The sequence below is a fragment of the Triturus cristatus genome, chromosome 4_1, assembly GCF_964204655.1.
Source record: "Triturus cristatus chromosome 4_1, aTriCri1.1, whole genome shotgun sequence".
Lineage (NCBI taxonomy): Eukaryota > Metazoa > Chordata > Amphibia > Caudata > Salamandridae > Triturus > Triturus cristatus.
The window spans coordinates 150,398,640-150,425,296 of NC_140585.1; the positions used below are offsets into that span (position 1 = coordinate 150,398,640).

General features: G+C 36.0%; 34 non-coding genes across 34 annotated transcripts; all 34 read left to right on the top strand.

Annotated features, from left to right (window-relative positions):
* Positions 1-651: 651 nt before the first annotated feature.
* Positions 652-742, top strand: TRNAR-UCU (transfer RNA arginine (anticodon UCU)). The gene is given in 2 exon segments: positions 652-688; positions 707-742. It is a non-coding gene; the product is annotated as a tRNA-Arg (tRNA).
* A 1,396-nt stretch (positions 743-2,138) lies between these two features.
* TRNAK-UUU (transfer RNA lysine (anticodon UUU)) lies at positions 2,139-2,211 on the top strand. Its single transcript has one exon. It is a non-coding gene; the product is annotated as a tRNA-Lys (tRNA).
* A 341-nt stretch (positions 2,212-2,552) lies between these two features.
* On the top strand, positions 2,553-2,643 carry TRNAR-UCU (transfer RNA arginine (anticodon UCU)). Its single transcript is given in 2 exon segments — positions 2,553-2,589; positions 2,608-2,643. It is a non-coding gene; the product is annotated as a tRNA-Arg (tRNA).
* A 459-nt stretch (positions 2,644-3,102) lies between these two features.
* TRNAK-UUU (transfer RNA lysine (anticodon UUU)) lies at positions 3,103-3,175 on the top strand. Its single transcript has one exon. It is a non-coding gene; the product is annotated as a tRNA-Lys (tRNA).
* A 341-nt stretch (positions 3,176-3,516) lies between these two features.
* Positions 3,517-3,607, top strand: TRNAR-UCU (transfer RNA arginine (anticodon UCU)). Its single transcript is given in 2 exon segments — positions 3,517-3,553; positions 3,572-3,607. It is a non-coding gene; the product is annotated as a tRNA-Arg (tRNA).
* Positions 3,608-4,066: 459 nt separating this feature from the next.
* TRNAK-UUU (transfer RNA lysine (anticodon UUU)) lies at positions 4,067-4,139 on the top strand. Its single transcript has one exon. It is a non-coding gene; the product is annotated as a tRNA-Lys (tRNA).
* Positions 4,140-5,003: 864 nt separating this feature from the next.
* TRNAK-UUU (transfer RNA lysine (anticodon UUU)) lies at positions 5,004-5,076 on the top strand. The gene has a single exon. It is a non-coding gene; the product is annotated as a tRNA-Lys (tRNA).
* A 341-nt stretch (positions 5,077-5,417) lies between these two features.
* Positions 5,418-5,508, top strand: TRNAR-UCU (transfer RNA arginine (anticodon UCU)). The gene is given in 2 exon segments: positions 5,418-5,454; positions 5,473-5,508. It is a non-coding gene; the product is annotated as a tRNA-Arg (tRNA).
* An 873-nt stretch (positions 5,509-6,381) lies between these two features.
* Positions 6,382-6,472, top strand: TRNAR-UCU (transfer RNA arginine (anticodon UCU)). The gene is given in 2 exon segments: positions 6,382-6,418; positions 6,437-6,472. It is a non-coding gene; the product is annotated as a tRNA-Arg (tRNA).
* A 459-nt stretch (positions 6,473-6,931) lies between these two features.
* Positions 6,932-7,004, top strand: TRNAK-UUU (transfer RNA lysine (anticodon UUU)). Its single transcript has one exon. It is a non-coding gene; the product is annotated as a tRNA-Lys (tRNA).
* Positions 7,005-7,868: 864 nt separating this feature from the next.
* Positions 7,869-7,941, top strand: TRNAK-UUU (transfer RNA lysine (anticodon UUU)). Its single transcript has one exon. It is a non-coding gene; the product is annotated as a tRNA-Lys (tRNA).
* Positions 7,942-8,282: 341 nt separating this feature from the next.
* On the top strand, positions 8,283-8,373 carry TRNAR-UCU (transfer RNA arginine (anticodon UCU)). The gene is given in 2 exon segments: positions 8,283-8,319; positions 8,338-8,373. It is a non-coding gene; the product is annotated as a tRNA-Arg (tRNA).
* An 873-nt stretch (positions 8,374-9,246) lies between these two features.
* TRNAR-UCU (transfer RNA arginine (anticodon UCU)) lies at positions 9,247-9,337 on the top strand. The gene is given in 2 exon segments: positions 9,247-9,283; positions 9,302-9,337. It is a non-coding gene; the product is annotated as a tRNA-Arg (tRNA).
* Positions 9,338-10,733: 1,396 nt separating this feature from the next.
* Positions 10,734-10,806, top strand: TRNAK-UUU (transfer RNA lysine (anticodon UUU)). Its single transcript has one exon. It is a non-coding gene; the product is annotated as a tRNA-Lys (tRNA).
* Positions 10,807-11,149: 343 nt separating this feature from the next.
* Positions 11,150-11,240, top strand: TRNAR-UCU (transfer RNA arginine (anticodon UCU)). The gene is given in 2 exon segments: positions 11,150-11,186; positions 11,205-11,240. It is a non-coding gene; the product is annotated as a tRNA-Arg (tRNA).
* Positions 11,241-11,699: 459 nt separating this feature from the next.
* On the top strand, positions 11,700-11,772 carry TRNAK-UUU (transfer RNA lysine (anticodon UUU)). The gene has a single exon. It is a non-coding gene; the product is annotated as a tRNA-Lys (tRNA).
* A 341-nt stretch (positions 11,773-12,113) lies between these two features.
* TRNAR-UCU (transfer RNA arginine (anticodon UCU)) lies at positions 12,114-12,204 on the top strand. Its single transcript is given in 2 exon segments — positions 12,114-12,150; positions 12,169-12,204. It is a non-coding gene; the product is annotated as a tRNA-Arg (tRNA).
* Positions 12,205-13,600: 1,396 nt separating this feature from the next.
* Positions 13,601-13,673, top strand: TRNAK-UUU (transfer RNA lysine (anticodon UUU)). Its single transcript has one exon. It is a non-coding gene; the product is annotated as a tRNA-Lys (tRNA).
* Positions 13,674-14,014: 341 nt separating this feature from the next.
* Positions 14,015-14,105, top strand: TRNAR-UCU (transfer RNA arginine (anticodon UCU)). Its single transcript is given in 2 exon segments — positions 14,015-14,051; positions 14,070-14,105. It is a non-coding gene; the product is annotated as a tRNA-Arg (tRNA).
* Positions 14,106-14,978: 873 nt separating this feature from the next.
* TRNAR-UCU (transfer RNA arginine (anticodon UCU)) lies at positions 14,979-15,069 on the top strand. Its single transcript is given in 2 exon segments — positions 14,979-15,015; positions 15,034-15,069. It is a non-coding gene; the product is annotated as a tRNA-Arg (tRNA).
* A 1,396-nt stretch (positions 15,070-16,465) lies between these two features.
* TRNAK-UUU (transfer RNA lysine (anticodon UUU)) lies at positions 16,466-16,538 on the top strand. Its single transcript has one exon. It is a non-coding gene; the product is annotated as a tRNA-Lys (tRNA).
* Positions 16,539-16,879: 341 nt separating this feature from the next.
* On the top strand, positions 16,880-16,970 carry TRNAR-UCU (transfer RNA arginine (anticodon UCU)). The gene is given in 2 exon segments: positions 16,880-16,916; positions 16,935-16,970. It is a non-coding gene; the product is annotated as a tRNA-Arg (tRNA).
* Positions 16,971-17,843: 873 nt separating this feature from the next.
* On the top strand, positions 17,844-17,934 carry TRNAR-UCU (transfer RNA arginine (anticodon UCU)). The gene is given in 2 exon segments: positions 17,844-17,880; positions 17,899-17,934. It is a non-coding gene; the product is annotated as a tRNA-Arg (tRNA).
* A 1,396-nt stretch (positions 17,935-19,330) lies between these two features.
* Positions 19,331-19,403, top strand: TRNAK-UUU (transfer RNA lysine (anticodon UUU)). The gene has a single exon. It is a non-coding gene; the product is annotated as a tRNA-Lys (tRNA).
* A 341-nt stretch (positions 19,404-19,744) lies between these two features.
* On the top strand, positions 19,745-19,835 carry TRNAR-UCU (transfer RNA arginine (anticodon UCU)). The gene is given in 2 exon segments: positions 19,745-19,781; positions 19,800-19,835. It is a non-coding gene; the product is annotated as a tRNA-Arg (tRNA).
* Positions 19,836-20,708: 873 nt separating this feature from the next.
* Positions 20,709-20,799, top strand: TRNAR-UCU (transfer RNA arginine (anticodon UCU)). The gene is given in 2 exon segments: positions 20,709-20,745; positions 20,764-20,799. It is a non-coding gene; the product is annotated as a tRNA-Arg (tRNA).
* Positions 20,800-22,195: 1,396 nt separating this feature from the next.
* TRNAK-UUU (transfer RNA lysine (anticodon UUU)) lies at positions 22,196-22,268 on the top strand. Its single transcript has one exon. It is a non-coding gene; the product is annotated as a tRNA-Lys (tRNA).
* A 341-nt stretch (positions 22,269-22,609) lies between these two features.
* On the top strand, positions 22,610-22,700 carry TRNAR-UCU (transfer RNA arginine (anticodon UCU)). Its single transcript is given in 2 exon segments — positions 22,610-22,646; positions 22,665-22,700. It is a non-coding gene; the product is annotated as a tRNA-Arg (tRNA).
* A 459-nt stretch (positions 22,701-23,159) lies between these two features.
* On the top strand, positions 23,160-23,232 carry TRNAK-UUU (transfer RNA lysine (anticodon UUU)). The gene has a single exon. It is a non-coding gene; the product is annotated as a tRNA-Lys (tRNA).
* Positions 23,233-23,573: 341 nt separating this feature from the next.
* Positions 23,574-23,664, top strand: TRNAR-UCU (transfer RNA arginine (anticodon UCU)). The gene is given in 2 exon segments: positions 23,574-23,610; positions 23,629-23,664. It is a non-coding gene; the product is annotated as a tRNA-Arg (tRNA).
* Positions 23,665-24,123: 459 nt separating this feature from the next.
* Positions 24,124-24,196, top strand: TRNAK-UUU (transfer RNA lysine (anticodon UUU)). Its single transcript has one exon. It is a non-coding gene; the product is annotated as a tRNA-Lys (tRNA).
* An 864-nt stretch (positions 24,197-25,060) lies between these two features.
* TRNAK-UUU (transfer RNA lysine (anticodon UUU)) lies at positions 25,061-25,133 on the top strand. Its single transcript has one exon. It is a non-coding gene; the product is annotated as a tRNA-Lys (tRNA).
* A 341-nt stretch (positions 25,134-25,474) lies between these two features.
* TRNAR-UCU (transfer RNA arginine (anticodon UCU)) lies at positions 25,475-25,565 on the top strand. Its single transcript is given in 2 exon segments — positions 25,475-25,511; positions 25,530-25,565. It is a non-coding gene; the product is annotated as a tRNA-Arg (tRNA).
* Positions 25,566-26,438: 873 nt separating this feature from the next.
* Positions 26,439-26,529, top strand: TRNAR-UCU (transfer RNA arginine (anticodon UCU)). Its single transcript is given in 2 exon segments — positions 26,439-26,475; positions 26,494-26,529. It is a non-coding gene; the product is annotated as a tRNA-Arg (tRNA).
* The last annotated feature ends 128 nt before the right edge of the window (positions 26,530-26,657 follow it).

Below are 26,657 nucleotides of genomic sequence, written 5' to 3' on the forward strand. Positions count from 1 at the left end.
TACCATGTCAATAAACACATATGAATTTGACGTCAGCAAAAAAATGAGATAGTAGCAACTTCAGGACTAAAAATAAGGTTACATTTACTGAAGAAATTTCAAATGCTTGAAATATCAATTCATTATTATATTCTAGTGTATTTGGTACCTTCTTCAGGTAACCATCTTAAGAAACATAGCGTTAGTTGGGACACTGCCAAATTTTGATTAGGTGATTTTGAGGTTTGCGGTATCAGAGCCTGGATAGCTCAGTCAGTAGAGCATCAGACTTTTAATCTGAGGGTCCAGGGTTCAAGTCCCCGTTCAGGCGGTAGGCTACTTTAAAGAAAAAGTATTCTGATTGTACATTCTTTTTGTGTTCCACTGCATGATGAATAAGATATTCCATTACCAAAATTAAAAAAAAACGTCTTTCATGGAGAAGTGAAAAACCCATCTGTCTCATATATCAGATGATGATACACTAAACTTAAGTTGTATGCAGACTTACCAACTGTATCATGTAGTTTGACACGGTGAATAACTTTTACCCAATTCAATATTCAAAATATAGCCATGGTTATAGTATCCAATGAACTTTATAAAGTTGATCAACAGCTCAAAGCTCATTATTTCATTTCTGAATATCTGTGCACCTCACTCAAGCAGATTGGCTCTGTGGCGCAATGGATAGCGCGTTGGACTTCTAGGTGAATGTCAAGAAGGTATTCAAAGGCTGTGGGTTCGAATCCCACCAGAGTCAGTTTTATCCCTGTGTATTTCATAACTATTTAAAGAAGTTATAAGCGATGCATGCATGCTTCTGCTTCACCAAAATCATTTGCTAAAAAAGGTCAGTAAAAGGAAGTCTATTTTAAAGAGACACCGTTCAATTTGGGTAATCTATGCAGAAGAGGAAATTGTCAGCTGTACTGATGAAAATATAATTTACTCGGAAGTAAGATTTTGGGCCCTTCCTTAATTTTACCATGTCAATAAACACATATGAATTTGACGTCAGCAAAAAAATGAGATAGTAGCAACTTCAGGACTAAAAATAAGGTTACATTTACTGAAGAAATTTCAAATGCTTGAAATATCAATTCATTATTATATTCTAGTGTATTTGGTACCTTCTTCAGGTAACCATCTTAAGAAACATAGCGTTAGTTGGGACACTGCCAAATTTTGATTAGGTGATTTTGAGGTTTGCTGTATCAGAGCCTGGATAGCTCAGTCGGCAGAGCATCAGACTTTTAATCTGAGGGTCCAGGGTTCAAGTCCCTGTTCAGGCGGTTTGTTTAAAGAAAATGTACTCTAATGACATGCTCTTTTCAGGATCCAATGAACGAGTAGTCCCATTAGAGTAATTGCAAGTTACTCTTAATGGAGCCATTAAATACCCATCGGTCGTGTACCATTTGACAAGAGTTAAGAAGACTTACCGCAACGGTATCATGTCGTTTGAGATGTTGATTATCTTTTCCCCAATTCAATGTTCAAAATGGAACCCTGCTTATAGTTTCCAAATCACTTTATAAAGTTGGTCAACCGCTGATAGCTCATCTTTTTATTTGAGAATTTCTGTTCACCTTGTTGAATCAGGTTGGATCTCTGGTGCAATGGATAGCGGCTTGGGGTTCTAGGCGAATGTAGAGAAAGCATTCAAAGTCTTTGGGTTGGAATACTAGCTGGGTCAGTTTTATCCCTCCTTTATCTTATAACTAATTGAAACAGTAACAAACAATGCCTGCTTCTGCATAACCAGAGACATTTACCAAAACGGCAGTGAAAGAAAGTCTATTTAAACAGACACTGTTTGCTTTGAAAATGTTGCATAATCTATGCCCAAGAGTAAATTTCCAGTTATACTGCTGGACATGTAATTTAGTACCTAGTAATAGTATTTGGCCTTTTACTAATTTCACAATGTCAATTTAGAGACATGATTTCTAAGTCAGCCGAAAATGAGATAGAACGAATTTCAGGATTTAAAATAGATTACGTGTGCTGCTGAAATTTCAAATGCTTGAAATATCAATTAATTATTAAACTCTACATATTTGATTGCTAATATATGTAACCATATTAAGAATTAAAGTGTAGGTTGGTGTGCGTCCACATCATTTTTAGCTGATTTTTAGTTGCAGTGTTGCAGAGCCTGGATAGCTCAGTCGGTAGAGCATCAGACTTTTAATCTGAGGGTCCAGGGTTCAAGTCCCTGTTCAGGCGGTCGGCTACTTTAAAGAAAAAGTATTCTGATTGTACATTCTTTTTGTGTTCCACTGCATGATGAATAAGATATTCCATTACCAAAATTAAAAAAAAAAGTCTTTCATGGAGAAGTGAAAAACCCATCTGTCTCATATATCAGATGACGATACACTAAACTTAAGTTTTATGCAGACTTACCAACTGTATCATGTAGTTTGACACGGTGAATAACTTTTACCCAATTCAATATTCAAAATATAGCCATGGTTATAGTATCCAATGAACTTTATAAAGTTGATCAACAGCTCAAAGCTCATTATTTCATTTCTGAATATCTGTGCACCTCATTCAAGCAGATTGGCTCTGTGGCGCAATGGATAGCGCATTGGACTTCTAGGTGAATGTCAAGAAGGTATTCAAAGGCTGTGGGTTCGAATCCCACCAGAGTCAGTTTTATCCCTGTTTATTTCATAACTATTTAAAGAAGTTATAAGCGATGCATGCATGCTTCTGCTTCACCAAAATCATTTGCTAAAAAAGGTCAGTAAAAGGAAGTCTATTTTAAAGAGACACCGTTCAATTTGGGTAATCTATGCAGAAGAGGAAATTGTCAGCTGTACTGATGAAAATATAATTTACTCGGAAGTAAGATTTTGGGCCCTTCCTTAATTTTACCATGTCAATAAACACATATGAATTTGACGTCAGCAAAAAAATGAGATAGTAGCAACTTCAGGACTAAAAATAAGGTTACATTTACTGAAGAAATTTCAAATGCTTGAAATATCAATTCATTATTATATTCTAGTGTATTTGGTACCTTATTCAGGTAACCATCTTAAGAAACATAGCGTTAGTTGGGACACTGCCAAATTTTGATTAGGTGATTTTGAGGTTTGCTGTATCAGAGCCTGGATAGCTCAGTCGGTAGAGCATCAGACTTTTAATCTGAGGGTCCAGGGTTCAAGTCCCTGTTCAGGCGGTAGGCTACTTTAAAGAAAAAGTATTCTGATTGTACATTCTTTTTGTGTTCCACTGCATGATGAATAAGATATTCCATTACCAAAATTTAAAAAAAACGTCTTTCATGGAGAAGTGAAAAACCCATCTGTCTCATATATCAGATGACGATACACTAAACTTAAGTTGTAGGCAGACTTACCAACTGTATCATGTAGTTTGACACGGTGAATAACTTTTACCCAATTCAATATTCAAAATATAGCCATGGTTATAGTATCCAATGAACTTTATAAAGTTGATCAACAGCTCAAAGCTCATTATTTCATTTCTGAATATCTGTGCACCTCATTCAAGCAGATTGGCTCTGTGGCGCAATGGATAGCGCATTGGACTTCTAGGTGAATGTCAAGAAGGTATTCAAAGGCTGTGGGTTCGAATCCCACCAGAGTCAGTTTTATCCCTGTTTATTTCATAACTATTTAAAGAAGTTATAAGCGATGCATGCATGCTTCTGCTTCACCAAAATCATTTGCTAAAAAAGGTCAGTAAAAGGAAGTCTATTTTAAAGAGACACCGTTCAATTTGGGTAATCTATGCAGAAGAGGAAATTGTCAGCTGTACTGATGAAAATATAATTTACTCGGAAGTAAGATTTTGGGCCCTTCCTTAATTTTACCATGTCAATAAACACATATGAATTTGACGTCAGCAAAAAAATGAGATAGTAGCAACTTCAGGACTAAAAATAAGGTTACATTTACTGAAGAAATTTCAAATGCTTGAAATATCAATTCATTATTATATTCTAGTGTATTTGGTACCTTCGTCAGGTAACCATCTTAAGAAACATAGCGTTAGTTGGGACACTGCCAAATTTTGATTAGGTGATTTTGAGGTTTGCTGTATTAGAGCCTGGATAGCTCAGTCGGTAGAGCATCAGACTTTTAATCTGAGGGTCCAGGGTTCAAGTCCCTGTTCAGGCGGTTTGTTTAAAGAAAATGTACTCTAATGACATGCTCTTTTCAGGATCCAATGAACGAGTAGTCCCATTAGAGTAATTGCAAGTTACTCTTAATGGAGCCATTAAATACCCATCGGTCGTGTACCATTTGACAAGAGTTAAGAAGACTTACCGCAACGGTATCATGTCGTTTGAGATGTTGATTATCTTTTCCCCAATTCAATGTTCAAAATGGAACCCTGCTTATAGTTTCCAAATCACTTTATAAAGTTGGTCAACCGCTGATAGCTCATCTTTTTATTTGAGAATTTCTGTTCACCTTGTTGAATCAGGTTGGATCTCTGGTGCAATGGATAGCGGCTTGGGGTTCTAGGCTAATGTAGAGAAAGCATTCAAAGTCTTTGGGTTGGAATACTAGCTGGGTCAGTTTTATCCCTCCTTTATCTTATAACTAATTGAAACAGTAACAAACAATGCCTGCTTCTGCATAACCAGAGACATTTACCAAAACGGCAGTGAAAGAAAGTCTATTTAAACAGACACTGTTTGCTTTGAAAATGTTGCATAATCTATGCCCAAGAGTAAATTTCCAGTTATACTGCTGGACATGTAATTTAGTACCTAGTAATAGTATTTGGCCTTTTACTAATTTCACAATGTCAATTTAGAGACATGATTTCTAAGTCAGCCGAAAATGAGATAGAACGAATTTCAGGATTTAAAATAGATTACGTGTGCTGCTGAAATTTCAAATGCTTGAAATATCAATTAATTATTAAACTCTACATATTTGATTGCTAATATATGTAACCATATTAAGAATTAAAGTGTAGGTTGGTGTGCGTCCACATCATTTTTAGCTGATTTTTAGTTGCTGTGTTGCAGAGCCTGGATAGCTCAGTCGGTAGAGCATCAGACTTTTAATCTGAGGGTCCAGGGTTCAAGTCCCTGTTCAGGCGGTCGGCTACTTTAAAGAAAAAGTATTCTGATTGTACATTCTTTTTGTGTTCCACTACATGATGAATAAGATATTCTATTACCAAAATTAAAAAAAAACGTCTTTCATGGAGAAGTGAAAAACCCATCTGTCTCATATATCAGATGACGATACACTAAACTTAAGTTTTATGCAGACTTACCAACTGTATCATGTAGTTTGACACGGTGAATAACTTTTACCCAATTCAATATTCAAAATATAGCCATGGTTATAGTATCCAATGAACTTTATAAAGTTGATCAACAGCTCAAAGCTCATTATTTCATTTCTGAATATCTGTGCACCTCACTCAAGCAGATTGGCTCTGTGGCGCAATGGATAGCGCATTGGACTTCTAGGTGAATGTCAAGAAGGTATTCAAAGGCTGTGGGTTCGAATCCCACCAGAGTCAGTTGTATCCCTGTTTATTTCATAAATATTTAAAGAAGTTATAAGCGATGCATGCATGCTTCTGCTTCACCAAAATCATTTGCTAAAAAAGGTCAGTAAAAGGAAGTCTATTTTAAAGAGACACCGTTCAATTTGGGTAATCTATGCAGAAGAGGAAATTGTCAGCTGTACTGATGAAAATATAATTTACTCGGAAGTAAGATTTTGGGCCCTTCCTTAATTTTACCATGTCAATAAACACATATGAATTTGACGTCAGCAAAAAAATGAGATAGTAGCAACTTCAGGACTAAAAATAAGGTTACATTTACTGAAGAAATTTCAAATGCTTGAAATATCAATTCATTATTATATTCTAGTGTATTTGGTACCTTCTTCAGGTAACCATCTTAAGAAACATAGCGTTAGTTGGGACACTGCCAAATTTTGATTAGGTGATTTTGAGGTTTGCGGTATCAGAGCCTGGATAGCTCAGTCAGTAGAGCATCAGACTTTTAATCTGAGGGTCCAGGGTTCAAGTCCCTGTTCAGGCGGTAGGCTACTTTAAAGAAAAAGTATTCTGATTGTACATTCTTTTTGTGTTCCACTGCATGATGAATAAGATATTCCATTACCAAAATTTAAAAAAAACGTCTTTCATGGAGAAGTGAAAAACCCATCTGTCTCATATATCAGATGACGATACACTAAACTTAAGTTGTAGGCAGACTTACCAACTGTATCATGTAGTTTGACACGGTGAATAACTTTTACCCAATTCAATATTCAAAATATAGCCATGGTTATAGTATCCAATGAACTTTATAAAGTTGATCAACAGCTCAAAGCTCATTATTTCATTTCTGAATATCTGTGCACCTCATTCAAGCAGATTGGCTCTGTGGCGCAATGGATAGCGCATTGGACTTCTAGGTGAATGTCAAGAAGGTATTCAAAGGCTGTGGGTTCGAATCCCACCAGAGTCAGTTTTATCCCTGTTTATTTCATAACTATTTAAAGAAGTTATAAGCGATGCATGCATGCTTCTGCTTCACCAAAATCATTTGCTAAAAAAGGTCAGTAAAAGGAAGTCTATTTTAAAGAGACACCGTTCAATTTGGGTAATCTATGCAGAAGAGGAAATTGTCAGCTGTACTGATGAAAATATAATTTACTCGGAAGTAAGATTTTGGGCCCTTCCTTAATTTTACCATGTCAATAAACACATATGAATTTGACGTCAGCAAAAAAATGAGATAGTAGCAACTTCAGGACTAAAAATAAGGTTACATTTACTGAAGAAATTTCAAATGCTTGAAATATCAATTCATTATTATATTCTAGTGTATTTGGTACCTTCGTCAGGTAACCATCTTAAGAAACATAGCGTTAGTTGGGACACTGCCAAATTTTGATTAGGTGATTTTGAGGTTTGCTGTATTAGAGCCTGGATAGCTCAGTCGGTAGAGCATCAGACTTTTAATCTGAGGGTCCAGGGTTCAAGTCCCTGTTCAGGCGGTTTGTTTAAAGAAAATGTACTCTAATGACATGCTCTTTTCAGGATCCAATGAACGAGTAGTCCCATTAGAGTAATTGCAAGTTACTCTTAATGGAGCCATTAAATACCCATCGGTCGTGTACCATTTGACAAGAGTTAAGAAGACTTACCGCAACGGTATCATGTCGTTTGAGATGTTGATTATCTTTTCCCCAATTCAATGTTCAAAATGGAACCCTGCTTATAGTTTCCAAATCACTTTATAAAGTTGGTCAACCGCTGATAGCTCATCTTTTTATTTGAGAATTTCTGTTCACCTTGTTGAATCAGGTTGGATCTCTGGTGCAATGGATAGCGGCTTGGGGTTCTAGGCTAATGTAGAGAAAGCATTCAAAGTCTTTGGGTTGGAATACTAGCTGGGTCAGTTTTATCCCTCCTTTATCTTATAACTAATTGAAACAGTAACAAACAATGCCTGCTTCTGCATAACCAGAGACATTTACCAAAACGGCAGTGAAAGAAAGTCTATTTAAACAGACACTGTTTGCTTTGAAAATGTTGCATAATCTATGCCCAAGAGTAAATTTCCAGTTATACTGCTGGACATGTAATTTAGTACCTAGTAATAGTATTTGGCCTTTTACTAATTTCACAATGTCAATTTAGAGACATGATTTCTAAGTCAGCCGAAAATGAGATAGAACGAATTTCAGGATTTAAAATAGATTACGTGTGCTGCTGAAATTTCAAATGCTTGAAATATCAATTAATTATTAAACTCTACATATTTGATTGCTAATATATGTAACCATATTAAGAATTAAAGTGTAGGTTGGTGTGCGTCCACATCATTTTTTGCTGATTTTTAGTTGCAGTGTTGCAGAGCCTGGATAGCTCAGTCGGTAGAGCATCAGACTTTTAATCTGAGGGTCCAGGGTTCAAGTCCCTGTTCAGGCGGTCGGCTACTTTAAAGAAAAAGTATTCTGATTGTACATTCTTTTTGTGTTCCACTGCATGATGAATAAGATATTCCATTACCAAAATTAAAAAAAAAAGTCTTTCATGGAGAAGTGAAAAACCCATCTGTCTCATATATCAGATGACGATACACTAAACTTAAGTTTTATGCAGACTTACCAACTGTATCATGTAGTTTGACACGGTGAATAACTTTTACCCAATTCAATATTCAAAATATAGCCATGGTTATAGTATCCAATGAACTTTATAAAGTTGATCAACAGCTGAAAGCTCATTATTTCATTTCTGAATATCTGTGCACCTCACTCAAGCAGATTGGCTCTGTGGCGCAATGGATAGCGCATTGGACTTCTAGGTGAATGTCAAGAAGGTATTCAAAGGCTGTGGGTTCGAATCCCACCAGAGTCAGTTTTATCCCTGTTTATTTCATAACTATTTAAAGAAGTTATAAGCGATGCATGCATGCTTCTGCTTCACCAAAATCATTTGCTAAAAAAGGTCAGTAAAAGGAAGTCTATTTTAAAGAGACACCGTTCAATTTGGGTAATCTATGCAGAAGAGGAAATTGTCAGCTGTACTGATGAAAATATAATTTACTCGGAAGTAAGATTTTGGGCCCTTCCTTAATTTTACCATGTCAATAAACACATATGAATTTGACGTCAGCAAAAAAATGAGATAGTAGCAACTTCAGGACTAAAAATAAGGTTACATTTACTGAAGAAATTTCAAATGCTTGAAATATCAATTCATTATTATATTCTAGTGTATTTGGTACCTTCTTCAGGTAACCATCTTAAGAAACATAGCGTTAGTTGGGACACTGCCAAATTTTGATTAGGTGATTTTGAGGTTTGCGGTATCAGAGCCTGGATAGCTCAGTCAGTAGAGCATCAGACTTTTAATCTGAGGGTCCAGGGTTCAAGTCCCCGTTCAGGCGGTAGGCTACTTTAAAGAAAAAGTATTCTGATTGTACATTCTTTTTGTGTTCCACTGCATGATGAATAAGATATTCCATTACCAAAATTAAAAAAAAACGTCTTTCATGGAGAAGTGAAAAACCCATCTGTCTCATATATCAGATGATGATACACTAAACTTAAGTTGTATGCAGACTTACCAACTGTATCATGTAGTTTGACACGGTGAATAACTTTTACCCAATTCAATATTCAAAATATAGCCATGGTTATAGTATCCAATGAACTTTATAAAGTTGATCAACAGCTCAAAGCTCATTATTTCATTTCTGAATATCTGTGCACCTCACTCAAGCAGATTGGCTCTGTGGCGCAATGGATAGCGCGTTGGACTTCTAGGTGAATGTCAAGAAGGTATTCAAAGGCTGTGGGTTCGAATCCCACCAGAGTCAGTTTTATCCCTGTGTATTTCATAACTATTTAAAGAAGTTATAAGCGATGCATGCATGCTTCTGCTTCACCAAAATCATTTGCTAAAAAAGGTCAGTAAAAGGAAGTCTATTTTAAAGAGACACCGTTCAATTTGGGTAATCTATGCAGAAGAGGAAATTGTCAGCTGTACTGATGAAAATATAATTTACTCGGAAGTAAGATTTTGGGCCCTTCCTTAATTTTACCATGTCAATAAACACATATGAATTTGACGTCAGCAAAAAAATGAGATAGTAGCAACTTCAGGACTAAAAATAAGGTTACATTTACTGAAGAAATTTCAAATGCTTGAAATATCAATTCATTATTATATTCTAGTGTATTTGGTACCTTCTTCAGGTAACCATCTTAAGAAACATAGCGTTAGTTGGGACACTGCCAAATTTTGATTAGGTGATTTTGAGGTTTGCTGTATCAGAGCCTGGATAGCTCAGTCGGCAGAGCATCAGACTTTTAATCTGAGGGTCCAGGGTTCAAGTCCCTGTTCAGGCGGTTTGTTTAAAGAAAATGTACTCTAATGACATGCTCTTTTCAGGATCCAATGAACGAGTAGTCCCATTAGAGTAATTGCAAGTTACTCTTAATGGAGCCATTAAATACCCATCGGTCGTGTACCATTTGACAAGAGTTAAGAAGACTTACCGCAACGGTATCATGTCGTTTGAGATGTTGATTATCTTTTCCACAATTCAATGTTCAAAATGGAACCCTGCTTATAGTTTCCAAATCACTTTATAAAGTTGGTCAACCGCTGATAGCTCATCTTTTTATTTGAGAATTTCTGTTCACCTTGTTGAATCAGGTTGGATCTCTGGTGCAATGGATAGCGGCTTGGGGTTCTAGGCGAATGTAGAGAAAGCATTCAAAGTCTTTGGGTTGGAATACTAGCTGGGTCAGTTTTATCCCTCCTTTATCTTATAACTAATTGAAACAGTAACAAACAATGCCTGCTTCTGCATAACCAGAGACATTTACCAAAACGGCAGTGAAAGAAAGTCTATTTAAACAGACATTGTTTGCTTTGAAAATGTTGCATAATCTATGCCCAAGAGTAAATTTCCAGTTATACTGCTGGACATGTAATTTAGTACCTAGTAATAGTATTTGGCCTTTTACTAATTTCACAATGTCAATTTAGAGACATGATTTCTAAGTCAGCCGAAAATGAGATAGAACGAATTTCAGGATTTAAAATAGATTACGTGTGCTGCTGAAATTTCAAATGCTTGAAATATCAATTAATTATTAAACTCTACATATTTGATTGCTAATATATGTAACCATATTAAGAATTAAAGTGTAGGTTGGTGTGCGTCCACATCATTTTTAGCTGATTTTTAGTTGCAGTGTTGCAGAGCCTGGATAGCTCAGTCGGTAGAGCATCAGACTTTTAATCTGAGGGTCCAGGGTTCAAGTCCCTGTTCAGGCGGTCGGCTACTTTAAAGAAAAAGTATTCTGATTGTACATTCTTTTTGTGTTCCACTGCATGATGAATAAGATATTCCATTACCAAAATTAAAAAAAAAAGTCTTTCATGGAGAAGTGAAAAACATACCTGTGTCTCATATATCAGATGACGATACACTAAACTTAAGTTTTATGCAGACTTACCAACTGTATCATGTAGTTTGACACGGTGAATAACTTTTACCCAATTCAATATTCAAAATATAGCCATGGTTATAGTATCCAATGAACTTTATAAAGTTGATCAACAGCTCAAAGCTCATTATTTCATTTCTGAATATCTGTGCACCTCATTCAAGCAGATTGGCTCTGTGGCGCAATGGATAGCGCATTGGACTTCTAGGTGAATGTCAAGAAGGTATTCAAAGGCTGTGGGTTCGAATCCCACCAGAGTCAGTTTTATCCCTGTTTATTTCATAACTATTTAAAGAAGTTATAAGCGATGCATGCATGCTTCTGCTTCACCAAAATCATTTGCTAAAAAAGGTCAGTAAAAGGAAGTCTATTTTAAAGAGACACCGTTCAATTTGGGTAATCTATGCAGAAGAGGAAATTGTCAGCTGTACTGATGAAAATATAATTTACTCGGAAGTAAGATTTTGGGCCCTTCCTTAATTTTACCATGTCAATAAACACATATGAATTTGACGTCAGCAAAAAAATGAGATAGTAGCAACTTCAGGACTAAAAATAAGGTTACATTTACTGAAGAAATTTCAAATGCTTGAAATATCAATTCATTATTATATTCTAGTGTATTTGGTACCTTATTCAGGTAACCATCTTAAGAAACATAGCGTTAGTTGGGACACTGCCAAATTTTGATTAGGTGATTTTGAGGTTTGCTGTATCAGAGCCTGGATAGCTCAGTCGGTAGAGCATCAGACTTTTAATCTGAGGGTCCAGGGTTCAAGTCCCTGTTCAGGCGGTAGGCTACTTTAAAGAAAAAGTATTCTGATTGTACATTCTTTTTGTGTTCCACTGCATGATGAATAAGATATTCCATTACCAAAATTTAAAAAAAACGTCTTTCATGGAGAAGTGAAAAACCCATCTGTCTCATATATCAGATGACGATACACTAAACTTAAGTTGTAGGCAGACTTACCAACTGTATCATGTAGTTTGACACGGTGAATAACTTTTACCCAATTCAATATTCAAAATATAGCCATGGTTATAGTATCCAATGAACTTTATAAAGTTGATCAACAGCTCAAAGCTCATTATTTCATTTCTGAATATCTGTGCACCTCATTCAAGCAGATTGGCTCTGTGGCGCAATGGATAGCGCATTGGACTTCTAGGTGAATGTCAAGAAGGTATTCAAAGGCTGTGGGTTCGAATCCCACCAGAGTCAGTTTTATCCCTGTTTATTTCATAACTATTTAAAGAAGTTATAAGCGATGCATGCATGCTTCTGCTTCACCAAAATCATTTGCTAAAAAAGGTCAGTAAAAGGAAGTCTATTTTAAAGAGACACCGTTCAATTTGGGTAATCTATGCAGAAGAGGAAATTGTCAGCTGTACTGATGAAAATATAATTTACTCGGAAGTAAGATTTTGGGCCCTTCCTTAATTTTACCATGTCAATAAACACATATGAATTTGACGTCAGCAAAAAAATGAGATAGTAGCAACTTCAGGACTAAAAATAAGGTTACATTTACTGAAGAAATTTCAAATGCTTGAAATATCAATTCATTATTATATTCTAGTGTATTTGGTACCTTCGTCAGGTAACCATCTTAAGAAACATAGCGTTAGTTGGGACACTGCCAAATTTTGATTAGGTGATTTTGAGGTTTGCTGTATTAGAGCCTGGATAGCTCAGTCGGTAGAGCATCAGACTTTTAATCTGAGGGTCCAGGGTTCAAGTCCCTGTTCAGGTGGTTTGTTTAAAGAAAATGTACTCTAATGACATGCTCTTTTCAGGATCCAATGAACGAGTAGTCCCATTAGAGTAATTGCAAGTTACTCTTAATGGAGCCATTAAATACCCATCGGTCGTGTACCATTTGACAAGAGTTAAGAAGACTTACCGCAACGGTATCATGTCGTTTGAGATGTTGATTATCTTTTCCCCAATTCAATGTTCAAAATGGAACCCTGCTTATAGTTTCCAAATCACTTTATAAAGTTGGTCAACCGCTGATAGCTCATCTTTTTATTTGAGAATTTCTGTTCACCTTGTTGAATCAGGTTGGATCTCTGGTGCAATGGATAGCGGCTTGGGGTTCTAGGCTAATGTAGAGAAAGCATTCAAAGTCTTTGGGTTGGAATACTAGCTGGGTCAGTTTTATCCCTCCTTTATCTTATAACTAATTGAAACAGTAACAAACAATGCCTGCTTCTGCATAACCAGAGACATTTACCAAAACGGCAGTGAAAGAAAGTCTATTTAAACAGACACTGTTTGCTTTGAAAATGTTGCATAATCTATGCCCAAGAGTAAATTTCCAGTTATACTGCTGGACATGTAATTTAGTACCTAGTAATAGTATTTGGCCTTTTACTAATTTCACAATGTCAATTTAGAGACATGATTTCTAAGTCAGCCGAAAATGAGATAGAACGAATTTCAGGATTTAAAATAGATTACGTGTGCTGCTGAAATTTCAAATGCTTGAAATATCAATTAATTATTAAACTCTACATATTTGATTGCTAATATATGTAACCATATTAAGAATTAAAGTGTAGGTTGGTGTGCGTCCACATCATTTTTTGCTGATTTTTAGTTGCTGTGTTGCAGAGCCTGGATAGCTCAGTCGGTAGAGCATCAGACTTTTAATCTGAGGGTCCAGGGTTCAAGTCCCTGTTCAGGCGGTGGGCTACTTTAAAGAAAAAGTATTCTGATTGTACATTCTTTTTGTGTTCCACTGCATGATGAATAAGATATTCCATTACCAAAATTAAAAAAAAACGTCTTTCATGGAGAAATGAAAAACCCATCTGTCTCATATATCAGATGACGATACACTAAACTTAAGTTTTATGCAGACTTACCAACTGTATCATGTAGTTTGACACGGTGAATAACTTTTACCCAATTCAATATTCAAAATATAGCCATGGTTATAGTATCCAATGAACTTTATAAAGTTGATCAACAGCTCAAAGCTCATTATTTCATTTCTGAATATCTGTGCACCTCACTCAAGCAGATTGGCTCTGTGGCGCAATGGATAGCGCATTGGACTTCTAGGTGAATGTCAAGAAGGTATTCAAAGGCTGTGGGTTCGAATCCCACCAGAGTCAGTTTTATCCCTGTTTATTTCATAACTATTTAAAGAAGTTATAAGCGATGCATGCATGCTTCTGCTTCACCAAAATCATTTGCTAAAAAAGGTCAGTAAAAGGAAGTCTATTTTAAAGAGACACCGTTCAATTTGGGTAATCTATGCAGAAGAGGAAATTGTCAGCTGTACTGATGAAAATATAATTTACTCGGAAGTAAGATTTTGGGCCCTTCCTTAATTTTACCATGTCAATAAACACATATGAATTTGACGTCAGCAAAAAAATGAGATAGTAGCAACTTCAGGACTAAAAATAAGGTTACATTTACTGAAGAAATTTCAAATGCTTGAAATATCAATTCATTATTATATTCTAGTGTATTTGGTACCTTCTTCAGGTAACCATCTTAAGAAACATAGCGTTAGTTGGGACACTGCCAAATTTTGATTAGGTGATTTTGAGGTTTGCGGTATCAGAGCCTGGATAGCTCAGTCAGTAGAGCATCAGACTTTTAATCTGAGGGTCCAGGGTTCAAGTCCCCGTTCAGGCGGTAGGCTACTTTAAAGAAAAAGTATTCTGATTGTACATTCTTTTTGTGTTCCACTGCATGATGAATAAGATATTCCATTACCAAAATTAAAAAAAAACGTCTTTCATGGAGAAGTGAAAAACCCATCTGTCTCATATATCAGATGATGATACACTAAACTTAAGTTGTATGCAGACTTACCAACTGTATCATGTAGTTTGACACGGTGAATAACTTTTACCCAATTCAATATTCAAAATATAGCCATGGTTATAGTATCCAATGAACTTTATAAAGTTGATCAACAGCTCAAAGCTCATTATTTCATTTCTGAATATCTGTGCACCTCACTCAAGCAGATTGGCTCTGTGGCGCAATGGATAGCGCGTTGGACTTCTAGGTGAATGTCAAGAAGGTATTCAAAGGCTGTGGGTTCGAATCCCACCAGAGTCAGTTTTATCCCTGTGTATTTCATAACTATTTAAAGAAGTTATAAGCGATGCATGCATGCTTCTGCTTCACCAAAATCATTTGCTAAAAAAGGTCAGTAAAAGGAAGTCTATTTTAAAGAGACACCGTTCAATTTGGGTAATCTATGCAGAAGAGGAAATTGTCAGCTGTACTGATGAAAATATAATTTACTCGGAAGTAAGATTTTGGGCCCTTCCTTAATTTTACCATGTCAATAAACACATATGAATTTGACGTCAGCAAAAAAATGAGATAGTAGCAACTTCAGGACTAAAAATAAGGTTACATTTACTGAAGAAATTTCAAATGCTTGAAATATCAATTCATTATTATATTCTAGTGTATTTGGTACCTTCTTCAGGTAACCATCTTAAGAAACATAGCGTTAGTTGGGACACTGCCAAATTTTGATTAGGTGATTTTGAGGTTTGCTGTATCAGAGCCTGGATAGCTCAGTCGGCAGAGCATCAGACTTTTAATCTGAGGGTCCAGGGTTCAAGTCCCTGTTCAGGCGGTTTGTTTAAAGAAAATGTACTCTAATGACATGCTCTTTTCAGGATCCAATGAACGAGTAGTCCCATTAGAGTAATTGCAAGTTACTCTTAATGGAGCCATTAAATACCCATCGGTCGTGTACCATTTGACAAGAGTTAAGAAGACTTACCGCAACGGTATCATGTCGTTTGAGATGTTGATTATCTTTTCCCCAATTCAATGTTCAAAATGGAACCCTGCTTATAGTTTCCAAATCACTTTATAAAGTTGGTCAACCGCTGATAGCTCATCTTTTTATTTGAGAATTTCTGTTCACCTTGTTGAATCAGGTTGGATCTCTGGTGCAATGGATAGCGGCTTGGGGTTCTAGGCTAATGTAGAGAAAGCATTCAAAGTCTTTGGGTTGGAATACTAGCTGGGTCAGTTTTATCCCTCCTTTATCTTATAACTAATTGAAACAGTAACAAACAATGCCTGCTTCTGCATAACCAGAGACATTTACCAAAACGGCAGTGAAAGAAAGTCTATTTAAACAGACACTGTTTGCTTTGAAAATGTTGCATAATCTATGCCCAAGAGTAAATTTCCAGTTATACTGCTGGACATGTAATTTAGTACCTAGTAATAGTATTTGGCCTTTTACTAATTTCACAATGTCAATTTAGAGACATGATTTCTAAGTCAGCCGAAAATGAGATAGAACGAATTTCAGGATTTAAAATAGATTACGTGTGCTGCTGAAATTTCAAATGCTTGAAATATCAATTAATTATTAAACTCTACATATTTGATTGCTAATATATGTAACCATATTAAGAATTAAAGTGTAGGTTGGTGTGCGTCCACATCATTTTTTGCTGATTTTTAGTTGCTGTGTTGCAGAGCCTGGATAGCTCAGTCGGTAGAGCATCAGACTTTTAATCTGAGGGTCCAGGGTTCAAGTCCCTGTTCAGGCGGTGGGCTACTTTAAAGAAAAAGTATTCTGATTGTACATTCTTTTTGTGTTCCACTGCATGATGAATAAGATATTCCATTACCAAAATTAAAAAAAAACGTCTTTCATGGAGAAATGAAAAACCCATCTGTCTCATATATCAGATGACGATACACTAAACTTAAGTTTTATGCAGACTTACCAACTGTATCATGTAGTTTGACACGGTGAATAACTTTTACCCAATTCAATATTCAAAATATAGCCATGGTTATAGTATCCAATGAACTTTATAAAGTTGATCAACAGCTCAAAGCTCATTATTTCATTTCTGAATATCTGTGCACCTCACTCAAGCAGATTGGCTCTGTGGCGCAATGGATAGCGCATTGGACTTCTAGGTGAATGTCAAGAAGGTATTCAAAGGCTGTGGGTTCGAATCCCACCAGAGTCAGTTTTATCCCTGTTTATTTCATAACTATTTAAAGAAGTTATAAGCGATGCATGCATGCTTCTGCTTCACCAAAATCATTTGCTAAAAAAGGTCAGTAAAAGGAAGTCTATTTTAAAGAGACACCGTTCAATTTGGGTAATCTATGCAGAAGAGGAAATTGTCAGCTGTACTGATGAAAATATAATTTACTCGGAAGTAAGATTTTGGGCCCTTCCTTAATTTTACCATGTCAATAAACACATATGAATTTGACGTCAGCAAAAAAATGAGATAGTAGCAACTTCAGGACTAAAAATAAGGTTACATTTACTGAAGAAATTTCAAATGCTTGAAATATCAATTCATTATTATATTCTAGTGTATTTGGTACCTTCTTCAGGTAACCATCTTAAGAAACATAGCGTTAGTTGGGACACTGCCAAATTTTGATTAGGTGATTTTGAGGTTTGCGGTATCAGAGCCTGGATAGCTCAGTCAGTAGAGCATCAGACTTTTAATCTGAGGGTCCAGGGTTCAAGTCCCCGTTCAGGCGGTAGGCTACTTTAAAGAAAAAGTATTCTGATTGTACATTCTTTTTGTGTTCCACTGCATGATGAATAAGATATTCCATTACCAAAATTAAAAAAAAACGTCTTTCATGGAGAAGTGAAAAACCCATCTGTCTCATATATCAGATGATGATACACTAAACTTAAGTTGTATGCAGACTTACCAACTGTATCATGTAGTTTGACACGGTGAATAACTTTTACCCAATTCAATATTCAAAATATAGCCATGGTTATAGTATCCAATGAACTTTATAAAGTTGATCAACAGCTCAAAGCTCATTATTTCATTTCTGAATATCTGTGCACCTCACTCAAGCAGATTGGCTCTGTGGCGCAATGGATAGCGCGTTGGACTTCTAGGTGAATGTCAAGAAGGTATTCAAAGGCTGTGGGTTCGAATCCCACCAGAGTCAGTTTTATCCCTGTGTATTTCATAACTATTTAAAGAAGTTATAAGCGATGCATGCATGCTTCTGCTTCACCAAAATCATTTGCTAAAAAAGGTCAGTAAAAGGAAGTCTATTTTAAAGAGACACCGTTCAATTTGGGTAATCTATGCAGAAGAGGAAATTGTCAGCTGTACTGATGAAAATATAATTTACTCGGAAGTAAGATTTTGGGCCCTTCCTTAATTTTACCATGTCAATAAACACATATGAATTTGACGTCAGCAAAAAAATGAGATAGTAGCAACTTCAGGACTAAAAATAAGGTTACATTTACTGAAGAAATTTCAAATGCTTGAAATATCAATTCATTATTATATTCTAGTGTATTTGGTACCTTCTTCAGGTAACCATCTTAAGAAACATAGCGTTAGTTGGGACACTGCCAAATTTTGATTAGGTGATTTTGAGGTTTGCTGTATCAGAGCCTGGATAGCTCAGTCGGCAGAGCATCAGACTTTTAATCTGAGGGTCCAGGGTTCAAGTCCCTGTTCAGGCGGTTTGTTTAAAGAAAATGTACTCTAATGACATGCTCTTTTCAGGATCCAATGAACGAGTAGTCCCATTAGAGTAATTGCAAGTTACTCTTAATGGAGCCATTAAATACCCATCGGTCGTGTACCATTTGACAAGAGTTAAGAAGACTTACCGCAACGGTATCATGTCGTTTGAGATGTTGATTATCTTTTCCCCAATTCAATGTTCAAAATGGAACCCTGCTTATAGTTTCCAAATCACTTTATAAAGTTGGTCAACCGCTGATAGCTCATCTTTTTATTTGAGAATTTCTGTTCACCTTGTTGAATCAGGTTGGATCTCTGGTGCAATGGATAGCGGCTTGGGGTTCTAGGCTAATGTAGAGAAAGCATTCAAAGTCTTTGGGTTGGAATACTAGCTGGGTCAGTTTTATCCCTCCTTTATCTTATAACTAATTGAAACAGTAACAAACAATGCCTGCTTCTGCATAACCAGAGACATTTACCAAAACGGCAGTGAAAGAAAGTCTATTTAAACAGACACTGTTTGCTTTGAAAATGTTGCATAATCTATGCCCAAGAGTAAATTTCCAGTTATACTGCTGGACATGTAATTTAGTACCTAGTAATAGTATTTGGCCTTTTACTAATTTCACAATGTCAATTTAGAGACATGATTTCTAAGTCAGCCGAAAATGAGATAGAACGAATTTCAGGATTTAAAATAGATTACGTGTGCTGCTGAAATTTCAAATGCTTGAAATATCAATTAATTATTAAACTCTACATATTTGATTGCTAATATATGTAACCATATTAAGAATTAAAGTGTAGGTTGGTGTGCGTCCACATCATTTTTTGCTGATTTTTAGTTGCTGTGTTGCAGAGCCTGGATAGCTCAGTCGGTAGAGCATCAGACTTTTAATCTGAGGGTCCAGGGTTCAAGTCCCTGTTCAGGCGGTGGGCTACTTTAAAGAAAAAGTATTCTGATTGTACATTCTTTTTGTGTTCCACTGCATGATGAATAAGATATTCCATTACCAAAATTAAAAAAAAACGTCTTTCATGGAGAAATGAAAAACCCATCTGTCTCATATATCAGATGACGATACACTAAACTTAAGTTTTATGCAGACTTACCAACTGTATCATGTAGTTTGACACGGTGAATAACTTTTACCCAATTCAATATTCAAAATATAGCCATGGTTATAGTATCCAATGAACTTTATAAAGTTGATCAACAGCTCAAAGCTCATTATTTCATTTCTGAATATCTGTGCACCTCACTCAAGCAGATTGGCTCTGTGGCGCAATGGATAGCGCATTGGACTTCTAGGTGAATGTCAAGAAGGTATTCAAAGGCTGTGGGTTCGAATCCCACCAGAGTCAGTTTTATCCCTGTTTATTTCATAACTATTTAAAGAAGTTATAAGCGATGCATGCATGCTTCTGCTTCACCAAAATCATTTGCTAAAAAAGGTCAGTAAAAGGAAGTCTATTTTAAAGAGACACCGTTCAATTTGGGTAATCTATGCAGAAGAGGAAATTGTCAGCTGTACTGATGAAAATATAATTTACTCGGAAGTAAGATTTTGGGCCCTTCCTTAATTTTACCATGTCAATAAACACATATGAATTTGACGTCAGCAAAAAAATGAGATAGTAGCAACTTCAGGACTAAAAATAAGGTTACATTTACTGAAGAAATTTCAAATGCTTGAAATATCAATTCATTATTATATTCTAGTGTATTTGGTACCTTCTTCAGGTAACCATCTTAAGAAACATAGCGTTAGTTGGGACACTGCCAAATTTTGATTAGGTGATTTTGAGGTTTGCGGTATCAGAGCCTGGATAGCTCAGTCAGTAGAGCATCAGACTTTTAATCTGAGGGTCCAGGGTTCAAGTCCCCGTTCAGGCGGTAGGCTACTTTAAAGAAAAAGTATTCTGATTGTACATTCTTTTTGTGTTCCACTGCATGATGAATAAGATATTCCATTACCAAAATTAAAAAAAAACGTCTTTCATGGAGAAGTGAAAAACCCATCTGTCTCATATATCAGATGATGATACACTAAACTTAAGTTGTATGCAGACTTACCAACTGTATCATGTAGTTTGACACGGTGAATAACTTTTACCCAATTCAATATTCAAAATATAGCCATGGTTATAGTATCCAATGAACTTTATAAAGTTGATCAACAGCTCAAAGCTCATTATTTCATTTCTGAATATCTGTGCACCTCACTCAAGCAGATTGGCTCTGTGGCGCAATGGATAGCGCGTTGGACTTCTAGGTGAATGTCAAGAAGGTATTCAAAGGCTGTGGGTTCGAATCCCACCAGAGTCAGTTTTATCCCTGTGTATTTCATAACTATTTAAAGAAGTTATAAGCGATGCATGCATGCTTCTGCTTCACCAAAATCATTTGCTAAAAAAGGTCAGTAAAAGGAAGTCTATTTTAAAGAGACACCGTTCAATTTGGGTAATCTATGCAGAAGAGGAAATTGTCAGCTGTACTGATGAAAATATAATTTACTCGGAAGTAAGATTTTGGGCCCTTCCTTAATTTTACCATGTCAATAAACACATATGAATTTGACGTCAGCAAAAAAATGAGATAGTAGCAACTTCAGGACTAAAAATAAGGTTACATTTACTGAAGAAATTTCAAATGCTTGAAATATCAATTCATTATTATATTCTAGTGTATTTGGTACCTTCTTCAGGTAACCATCTTAAGAAACATAGCGTTAGTTGGGACACTGCCAAATTTTGATTAGGTGATTTTGAGGTTTGCTGTATCAGAGCCTGGATAGCTCAGTCGGCAGAGCATCAGACTTTTAATCTGAGGGTCCAGGGTTCAAGTCCCTGTTCAGGCGGTTTGTTTAAAGAAAATGTACTCTAATGACATGCTCTTTTCAGGATCCAATGAACGAGTAGTCCCATTAGAGTAATTGCAAGTTACTCTTAATGGAGCCATTAAATACCCATCGGTCGTGTACCATTTGACAAGAGTTAAGAAGACTTACCGCAACGGTATCATGTCGTTTGAGATGTTGATTATCTTTTCCCCAATTCAATGTTCAAAATGGAACCCTGCTTATAGTTTCCAAATCACTTTATAAAGTTGGTCAACCGCTGATAGCTCATCTTTTTATTTGAGAATTTCTGTTCACCTTGTTGAATCAGGTTGGATCTCTGGTGCAATGGATAGCGGCTTGGGGTTCTAGGCGAATGTAGAGAAAGCATTCAAAGTCTTTGGGTTGGAATACTAGCTGGGTCAGTTTTATCCCTCCTTTATCTTATAACTAATTGAAACAGTAACAAACAATGCCTGCTTCTGCATAACCAGAGACATTTACCAAAACGGCAGTGAAAGAAAGTCTATTTAAACAGACACTGTTTGCTTTGAAAATGTTGCATAATCTATGCCCAAGAGTAAATTTCCAGTTATACTGCTGGACATGTAATTTAGTACCTAGTAATAGTATTTGGCCTTTTACTAATTTCACAATGTCAATTTAGAGACATGATTTCTAAGTCAGCCGAAAATGAGATAGAACGAATTTCAGGATTTAAAATAGATTACGTGTGCTGCTGAAATTTCAAATGCTTGAAATATCAATTAATTATTAAACTCTACATATTTGATTGCTAATATATGTAACCATATTAAGAATTAAAGTGTAGGTTGGTGTGCGTCCACATCATTTTTAGCTGATTTTTAGTTGCAGTGTTGCAGAGCCTGGATAGCTCAGTCGGTAGAGCATCAGACTTTTAATCTGAGGGTCCAGGGTTCAAGTCCCTGTTCAGGCGGTCGGCTACTTTAAAGAAAAAGTATTCTGATTGTACATTCTTTTTGTGTTCCACTGCATGATGAATAAGATATTCCATTACCAAAATTAAAAAAAAAAGTCTTTCATGGAGAAGTGAAAAACCCATCTGTCTCATATATCAGATGACGATACACTAAACTTAAGTTTTATGCAGACTTACCAACTGTATCATGTAGTTTGACACGGTGAATAACTTTTACCCAATTCAATATTCAAAATATAGCCATGGTTATAGTATCCAATGAACTTTATAAAGTTGATCAACAGCTCAAAGCTCATTATTTCATTTCTGAATATCTGTGCACCTCATTCAAGCAGATTGGCTCTGTGGCGCAATGGATAGCGCATTGGACTTCTAGGTGAATGTCAAGAAGGTATTCAAAGGCTGTGGGTTCGAATCCCACCAGAGTCAGTTTTATCCCTGTTTATTTCATAACTATTTAAAGAAGTTATAAGCGATGCATGCATGCTTCTGCTTCACCAAAATCATTTGCTAAAAAAGGTCAGTAAAAGGAAGTCTATTTTAAAGAGACACCGTTCAATTTGGGTAATCTATGCAGAAGAGGAAATTGTCAGCTGTACTGATGAAAATATAATTTACTCGGAAGTAAGATTTTGGGCCCTTCCTTAATTTTACCATGTCAATAAACACATATGAATTTGACGTCAGCAAAAAAATGAGATAGTAGCAACTTCAGGACTAAAAATAAGGTTACATTTACTGAAGAAATTTCAAATGCTTGAAATATCAATTCATTATTATATTCTAGTGTATTTGGTACCTTATTCAGGTAACCATCTTAAGAAACATAGCGTTAGTTGGGACACTGCCAAATTTTGATTAGGTGATTTTGAGGTTTGCTGTATCAGAGCCTGGATAGCTCAGTCGGTAGAGCATCAGACTTTTAATCTGAGGGTCCAGGGTTCAAGTCCCTGTTCAGGCGGTAGGCTACTTTAAAGAAAAAGTATTCTGATTGTACATTCTTTTTGTGTTCCACTGCATGATGAATAAGATATTCCATTACCAAAATTTAAAAAAAACGTCTTTCATGGAGAAGTGAAAAACCCATCTGTCTCATATATCAGATGACGATACACTAAACTTAAGTTGTAGGCAGACTTACCAACTGTATCATGTAGTTTGACACGGTGAATAACTTTTACCCAATTCAATATTCAAAATATAGCCATGGTTATAGTATCCAATGAACTTTATAAAGTTGATCAACAGCTCAAAGCTCATTATTTCATTTCTGAATATCTGTGCACCTCATTCAAGCAGATTGGCTCTGTGGCGCAATGGATAGCGCATTGGACTTCTAGGTGAATGTCAAGAAGGTATTCAAAGGCTGTGGGTTCGAATCCCACCAGAGTCAGTTTTATCCCTGTTTATTTCATAACTATTTAAAGAAGTTATAAGCGATGCATGCATGCTTCTGCTTCACCAAAATCATTTGCTAAAAAAGGTCAGTAAAAGGAAGTCTATTTTAAAGAGACACCGTTCAATTTGGGTAATCTATGCAGAAGAGGAAATTGTCAGCTGTACTGATGAAAATATAATTTACTCGGAAGTAAGATTTTGGGCCCTTCCTTAATTTTACCATGTCAATAAACACATATGAATTTGACGTCAGCAAAAAAATGAGATAGTAGCAACTTCAGGACTAAAAATAAGGTTACATTTACTGAAGAAATTTCAAATGCTTGAAATATCAATTCATTATTATATTCTAGTGTATTTGGTACCTTCGTCAGGTAACCATCTTAAGAAACATAGCGTTAGTTGGGACACTGCCAAATTTTGATTAGGTGATTTTGAGGTTTGCTGTATTAGAGCCTGGATAGCTCAGTCGGTAGAGCATCAGACTTTTAATCTGAGGGTCCAGGGTTCAAGTCCCTGTTCAGGCGGTTTGTTTAAAGAAAATGTACTCTAATGACATGCTCTTTTCAGGATCCAATGAACGAGTAGTCCCATTAGAGTAATTGCAAGTTACTCTTAATGGAGCCATTAAATACCCATCGGTCGTGTACCATTTGACAAGAGTTAAGAAGACTTACCGCAACGGTATCATGTCGTTTGAGATGTTGATTATCTTTTCCCCAATTCAATGTTCAAAATGGAACCCTGCTTATAGTTTCCAAATCACTTTATAAAGTTGGTCAACCGCTGATAGCTCATCTTTTTATTTGAGAATTTCTGTTCACCTTGTTGAATCAGGTTGGATCTCTGGTGCAATGGATAGCGGCTTGGGGTTCTAGGCTAATGTAGAGAAAGCATTCAAAGTCTTTGGGTTGGAATACTAGCTGGGTCAGTTTTATCCCTCCTTTATCTTATAACTAATTGAAACAGTAACAAACAATGCCTGCTTCTGCATAACCAGAGACATTTACCAAAACGGCAGTGAAAGAAAGTCTATTTAAACAGACACTGTTTGCTTTGAAAATGTTGCATAATCTATGCCCAAGAGTAAATTTCCAGTTATACTGCTGGACATGTAATTTAGTACCTAGTAATAGTATTTGGCCTTTTACTAATTTCACAATGTCAATTTAGAGACATGATTTCTAAGTCAGCCGAAAATGAGATAGAACGAATTTCAGGATTTAAAATAGATTACGTGTGCTGCTGAAATTTCAAATGCTTGAAATATCAATTAATTATTAAACTCTACATATTTGATTGCTAATATATGTAACCATATTAAGAATTAAAGTGTAGGTTGGTGTGCGTCCACATCATTTTTAGCTGATTTTTAGTTGCTGTGTTGCAGAGCCTGGATAGCTCAGTCGGTAGAGCATCAGACTTTTAATCTGAGGGTCCAGGGTTCAAGTCCCTGTTCAGGCGGTCGGCTACTTTAAAGAAAAAGTATTCTGATTGTACATTCTTTTTGTGTTCCACTGCATGATGAATAAGATATTCTATTACCAAAATTAAAAAAAAACGTCTTTCATGGAGAAGTGAAAAACCCATCTGTCTCATATATCAGATGACGATACACTAAACTTAAGTTTTATGCAGACTTACCAACTGTATCATGTAGTTTGACACGGTGAATAACTTTTACCCAATTCAATATTCAAAATATAGCCATGGTTATAGTATCCAATGAACTTTATAAAGTTGATCAACAGCTCAAAGCTCATTATTTCATTTCTGAATATCTGTGCACCTCACTCAAGCAGATTGGCTCTGTGGCACAATGGATAGCGCATTGGACTTCTAGGTGAATGTCAAGAAGGTATTCAAAGGCTGTGGGTTCGAATCCCACCAGAGTCAGTTGTATCCCTGTTTATTTCATAACTATTTAAAGAAGTTATAAGCGATGCATGCATGCTTCTGCTTCACCAAAATCATTTGCTAAAAAAGGTCAGTAAAAGGAAGTCTATTTTAAAGAGACACCGTTCAATTTGGGTAATCTATGCAGAAGAGGAAATTGTCAGCTGTACTGATGAAAATATAATTTACTCGGAAGTAAGATTTTGGGCCCTTCCTTAATTTTACCATGTCAATAAACACATATGAATTTGACGTCAGCAAAAAAATGAGATAGTAGCAACTTCAGGACTAAAAATAAGGTTACATTTACTGAAGAAATTTCAAATGCTTGAAATATCAATTCATTATTATATTCTAGTGTATTTGGTACCTTCTTCAGGTAACCATCTTAAGAAACATAGCGTTAGTTGGGACACTGCCAAATTTTGATTAGGTGATTTTGAGGTTTGCGGTATCAGAGCCTGGATAGCTCAGTCAGTAGAGCATCAGACTTTTAATCTGAGGGTCCAGGGTTCAAGTCCCTGTTCAGGCGGTAGGCTACTTTAAAGAAAAAGTATTCTGATTGTACATTCTTTTTGTGTTCCACTGCATGATGAATAAGATATTCCATTACCAAAATTAAAAAAAAACGTCTTTCATGGAGAAGTGAAAAACCCATCTGTCTCATATATCAGATGACGATACACTAAACTTAAGTTGTAGGCAGACTTACCAACTGTATCATGTAGTTTGACACGGTGAATAACTTTTACCCAATTCAATATTCAAAATATAGCCATGGTTATAGTATCCAATGAACTTTATAAAGTTGATCAACAGCTCAAAGCTCATTATTTCATTTCTGAATATCTGTGCACCTCATTCAAGCAGATTGGCTCTGTGGCGCAATGGATAGCGCATTGGACTTCTAGGTGAATGTCAAGAAGGTATTCAAAGGCTGTGGGTTCGAATCCCACCAGAGTCAGTTTTATCCCTGTTTATTTCATAACTATTTAAAGAAGTTATAAGCGATGCATGCATGCTTCTGCTTCACCAAAATCATTTGCTAAAAAAGGTCAGTAAAAGGAAGTCTATTTTAAAGAGACACCGTTC